Source organism: Zootoca vivipara, chromosome 1, assembly GCF_963506605.1.
Source record: "Zootoca vivipara chromosome 1, rZooViv1.1, whole genome shotgun sequence".
Lineage (NCBI taxonomy): Eukaryota > Metazoa > Chordata > Lepidosauria > Squamata > Lacertidae > Zootoca > Zootoca vivipara.
The window spans coordinates 18106259-18112217 of NC_083276.1; the positions used below are offsets into that span (position 1 = coordinate 18106259).

The window sequence follows — 5959 nt, forward strand, 5'->3', positions numbered from 1 at the left end:
ATTTTAGTCACTTTTTTAATTCTTGTTTTTAGTGCAAGAATTTAATTATACATATTTTTCCCCATTTCTTATATTCTGACATATTAATTAAGGATGCTCTGATCCATTTCCTGTGACACTATTGGCCTATTCTGTAAAAACATGTGACTGTTTTTGCACACACACACACACACACACACTCCTCTACCTGCACAGGATCTTACTGAATATCATACACAGGGTATTGCATCTCAGAAACCAGCTGAATTGCTATAACTTCAGCTAATGGAGACCACAGGCCATGTTGCGAGGTGCCTGCCTGGTGTCCTGGAGGATATACCATGGGAATAACTAAATAATGGGAAGAGGAGAAAAATGCCACCTGGGCACCGTATTACCTTATAGAACCTTATTAAACTAAGGAGATTTATCTAAAAGAGTGCCTGTTAGGTCTACACCTAAGTTCATTTAGATCAGGAATGGGTATCCACCCTATCCTGATGCTGTTGGACTCCAGCTCTCATCTATTAGATTGGTTCATTTTTCAGGATATTGTTACAGGAAAGTGCCATAGCTCAGTGGTAGAGCATCTGCTTTGCATGCTGAAGGTCCCAGGTTCAATCCCTGGCATCTCCAGGTAGGGATGGGAAGAACTCTCTGTCTTGTAATTGTGGAGAGCCACAACCATCCTGTTCTGAAATTGTGGATGGTCACTGTATGCTTGTGAAACATTGACCACTTATAAATGCCACCTCCAACTACAGTGGTACCTCGGGTTACAGACACTTCAGGTTACAGACTCCGCTAACCCAGAAATAGTACCTCGGGTTAAGAACTTTGCTTCAGGGTGAGAACAGAAATCGCACCGCCGTGGCGCAGCAGCAGTGGGAGGCCCCATTAGCTAAAGTGGTAGCTTAGGTTAAGAACAGTTTCAGGTTAAGAACAGAACTCCAGAACGAATTAAGTTATTAACCCAAGATACCACTGTACTTGAAAGATTCTATCAATGGTGTCTCCAAAAAATTTTACACATCACTTGGGAAGACAGGCAAACTAATATCAGTGTACTGGAAGAAGCAAAGATCACCAGTGTCAAAGCAATGATTCTTCAACGTCAACTTTGTTGGACTGGTCATGTTGTGCAGATGCCTGATGGTCATCTTCCAAAACAACTACTCTATTCCGAACTTTAAAATGGAAAGGGTAATGCTGGTGGTCAACAAAAAGAGGTTTAAAGACTGTCGAGGCAAATCTTTTTTTTAAAAAAAAAAAGTCGTTTAAACGCCAACAACTGGGAAACACGGGCCTGCGAGTGCTCCAACTGGAGAACAGCCTTTACCCAAGGTGTCATGGTCTTTGAAGATGCTCGAACTCAGGACAAAAGGGGAAAACATGCTAAGAGGAAGGCACGCTTGGCAAATCCACACTGTGATCATCTCCCACCCGGAAACCTATGTCCCCACTGTGGAAGGAATTGGCCTCCACAGTCATTTACAGACTCACTGTTAAAACTGTGTTTGTGGAAGGCAATCTTGGAAGGCAATCTTACTCGGCTATGAGTGATCGCCAAAGAGAAGAAAGAGAAAGAGATGGGACAATGATCTGATTCAGTCCAAGGCAGTGTTCCTTGTTTCATTTGTTCACTGAATCAGTTTCCTCATTTTGCCCAATGGTAGGGCCGACTCTGACAGGTTGTTGAAGTTACCTTTGAGGTTTTGAGATTGAATAATGGGTGGTGGCAGTGCACACCATGCATTTAAAGCACACTCCCCCGCCCCCAAAGAATCCTGGGAACTGTCGATTGTTAAGGGTGCTGTAGCTCTGCAAGGGGTAAACTAGAGTTCCCAGGATTCTTGGGAGGCTTTTGTGCTTCAAATATGCTTTTAATGTATGGTGTGTACATAGTTTTGACTCATAGAATTGTACAGTTAGAAGGGAACACAAGGCCTGTATAGTCCAAACCCCTGCAGTACAGTACTATTTTGCCCAATGCGGGGCTTGAACCCACAGCCCTGAGATGAAATGTCTCCTGCTCTACTGACTGAGCTTAACATGAGTCAGGAAGTTCCTTTTTTGGTGAAGCGTTAAACATTCTTTCATGCCAACTGGATGTTACATAAGCTGGTCAAAAATGGATCATATCCCACATATTTCCCCTTTCCTCCGCAACTGAACACATGCACAAATAGAAAAGCTGAAGAAATTTGAAAATGGACACAATTTGAGCAATGGTTTAATGGGGGGAAATGCACAGATCCCCAGCTTTAATTGCTTCTTGGTAATTTAAGGTGAAACCCTTAACTCAATGGATTATTATATTCTTGGTTGAAAGGGGGGGAAAGTGATGCTTAATTAATCTTTACAAAGTACTGCCAGACCTTTAATTAAAGGTCAGTCTAATAGTGCAAAACCACTAATAATGATTATGATTTTATTCTTGGCGTCCACCTTGGGTTGGAAATGATGAGACTGGAATATTTGAATAATGTTATTGCAGATCATCTGCTGACCAAGTTAAAGGTCATGAACTTCAGCCTTCTTCAACCTGGTGCCCTCAGATATTTTGGATTATAATTCCCACCAGACCCCAATAACATGGCATGGGAAAGTCTGGCTTACAGTTTCTAATGGCTAGAAGAACATCTAGCATACCAAGGGTGTGCATGTCTATCTATCTATCTATCTATCTATCATCTATCTATCAACATTCCATAAGAACCCTAGGAACTCCCTAGGGCCAATATGCAAAGAACAAAATAATAATGAGCCAGATTCAATTTTCTTGCGCTTTTTAAAAATGGCTTTTCTAGTTGGCTTCCCGAAAAGTTGGGTTTAATTCTCACTGCTCTGCTTGTGCCAGGTTCATTCCGGCAATAGTACTGTGGTGCAATATCCCGTCAACATATAGTGCACTAGAAACTGGTTATCCATGAGATAGATAAGGAGATAGAAGCCTCCCGTGAGAGGGGGGAAATCACATCAAGGTAGCAACAGAACATGAAACAATCACACTGGGCAGAAATGAGGAAAGGTGAATATTCACAAACAAATTCCCATGCAGTTTTTGACACATCTCCCTAGTATTTATACCCTACTGTATTGGAAGCCAGCATGGTGCCCTTCAAATTTTGTTGGGTTCCAACTCCCATCAGCCCCAAGCAGGGTGGTCAATAGCCAGAGAACATGAGAGCTGTAACTCAATAACGACGCCCTACTATATCTGAGTACAGCCCAATTCAGGTATTCTTACTCACATGGTTAGTATCACACGAGGGAGGAGACCGCGGACACACTTGCTGGGCCTGGCCCTCCTGTCATGTTTCTGTTGCCCAGCCTAGTCTCCTTCCACACATTGGAGGGACGGGGCGAGATCTGGATAACATAAGAACATAAGAAGAGCCTGCTGGATCAGGCCAATGGCCCACCACCCTGTCCTCATCATACCCAACTCGATGCCTGTGGGAAACCTGGAAGCAGGACTCGAACACAAGAGCCCTCTCCCCTCCTGTGGCTTCCAGCAACTGGTATCAGAAGCATTTCTGACTCTATGGAGGCAGGGCAGAGCCAACATGGCTCATCGACAGCCTCCTCCACAAATTTGCAGAATTCTTTTCTGAAGGTATTTGAGTTGGTGGTCATCACTGCCTGTTGTGGGATTGAGTCCCATAGTTTATGCACCTTTGTGAAGAAGGACTTTCTGTTTTGAATAATCCAGCGTTCAGCTTCAGCCCACAGGCTGCAGAGTTTGAGAGAGGGAGAAAAAATACACACATTTGCCTACCCCCTTTCTCCATCATATGCATAGTTTTGCTAACTTCTGTCATGTCATCACTCACTCATCTTTTCTCTAAAGTAAAAAAAAAAAACCAACCCAAATGCTGCAACCGTTCCTCATAGGGGAGTGGCTCCACCCCCTTGTTCATTGTTGTAAGGGTGTTGTTGCAGCTACTCTTGAGTAACAGTCTGCTCTGTCTATAAGAGTTTTATTGTGCATAGTATTTACAGTGCAGAGATAGCAAAAACATGACCTCTCAGTCACTCGCAGAATCCGGGAGTGGACGCCGCCTGTTACGTGTCCAGCATAAGAGCTTGGGAACCCCAAAACGCCGCCCCCCGACCTTACGCTTTGGCGCACGCCTTAATTCAGGCAACGGAAGCGGCTGGATGCTCCCCTCCACTTGTTGGACAGGGTGGTGCAAGGCATAGCTGCCAAGTCTCCCACTGAAAAATGCTGGATCAGCAGCTACGCGGCACCGGTTGTTGCTTCTACGCATGTCTGGACATGCGTAGATACAACTTCCGGTGCTGGTGCTGCCCGATTTCTGGTGCCCAGACATGGGCAGACCGGCACCCAAAATAGAGCCTCCCTGGCAGGTAGAAAATCTGGGGAATTCCGGGATTTTGTTCTATTTGGGATAACAGTGGGAAACGGATTAAAATCCGGGGGTTTCCCGCGAAAAACGGGAGACTTGGCAGCTATGGTGCAAGGGCTCTCCTACATCGCTGAGCCTCAGCACCTCCATCCCGCTGACTGACCCGCCACCCCCACCTGACCCGCTGCTGCTGCTCTCACTGGTCGAGGTGCTGGTGTGTAGAAGGGGGGGGGAGGCTCCGTGTACTGAGGTCCCCTGACATCTGTGGATGCCCTTTTCTGCTCCATCCATGTAGACTCCCTACGTGATTTAAAATGTTGCAGGACAGAGCAGGTTCCCTGCTTCATAACTTCTGCTGCAGAACATGGACAGTGTTGGGGCCTACCCAGCTGACCTGAAGGCGATGGGGAGGGTCAGCAAGACAGGCTTTTCCTATCATACGAGCAAGGAAGAACGCCTGAACAGAAGTTGTCCATAAATGAAATGACTGCAGAACTCCCCCCCTTTATTTTTACCCCTGCCTCCATTTCTGTGTTGTTTCATGTGTTTTTATATCTAAATTGCAATCCCCTCGGGTCTGAGGCCTGTCCTCTGTGTCATTGTAAAGCACCAGCTGCATGGATGGAGAGCCACATTAAGTCTTCATCATCTGCTGTTGCTGTTGTTTTTGGAGGGAAAATAAGATTCAGAAATGGAAACTGAAGAAAATTCTCAACAGAAAGTTTGCATCTTCAATCTGATTTATTTGTTTATGTTCTTCCCCGCTCCTCCGAATGGATAACTCCTCAGGCACTCCTGATTGCACCACAGAATTCTAAACAGAGTATTTGTGCCCAAAAGGCAGCACAAACAAGATTCAGGCACTTAGCTTTTACCTCTTGCGGCTGAAACGCTGTGAACCACTTATGAATTATTCCCACGACTAATTTTTGTAATCTTCACCCCTCCTTCCACCTTTTTTTTTTTTTTGCAATTTCCTTAGCATACCTTGACTATCTATCTATTTATCTATCTAGCTCTCCTAAATTAGGCATAAGCCAGCAACAATATGTGTTGGACTCCCATTCGTGAATAAATGAGATGTGCCGATGCCAAAATGTTGGTGAAAGGGGATTAAAGAGGCGAGGGCCGCTTTTTCCACCTCAGTGGTTTTGAGTCGCTATTAAGAGGGATGGATTAATATCAGATTCCTGGTATCTGCCTCCTCGCTGATATTGCTTAATTATCCAGATAAGTGATCAGAACCCAAGCATGAGCAGCATAAATACGAAGGACATCATCGCTTTATATATATATAAAATGTGTTTATTAGTTTAAGCATCATAAAAAAGCAGTGGTAAAGTGCTCATTAAAGGTTACATTTAGAGCACTTTTTAGATGCTCATTTTGGGTTAGTTACCCTCTGGAAAGAAAACTGTTGTTCATTTATTTGCTGAAAGGTGCAGCCGTGTGCTTCAGAGGCTCCTGTTGACACTGGACTTCATGCTCTGGTTTTTGCAGAGGGGGCTTTCCCTCAACTCCCGATCCAATTATTTCACCTCCCTTCCATTTTTGTTCTTGAAGCCCCCCCCCACCTCAGACCCTTACCCTCAGATTAAGAGGGTGGG

The 5959-nt window shown here is 44.7% G+C and overlaps 1 non-coding gene across 1 annotated transcript; it reads left to right on the forward strand.

Moving 5' to 3' along the window:
* The first annotated feature begins 539 nt into the window (after positions 1-539).
* On the forward strand, positions 540-615 carry TRNAA-UGC (transfer RNA alanine (anticodon UGC)). Its single transcript has one exon. It is a non-coding gene; the product is annotated as a tRNA-Ala (tRNA).
* Positions 616-5959: the final 5344 nt, after the last annotated feature.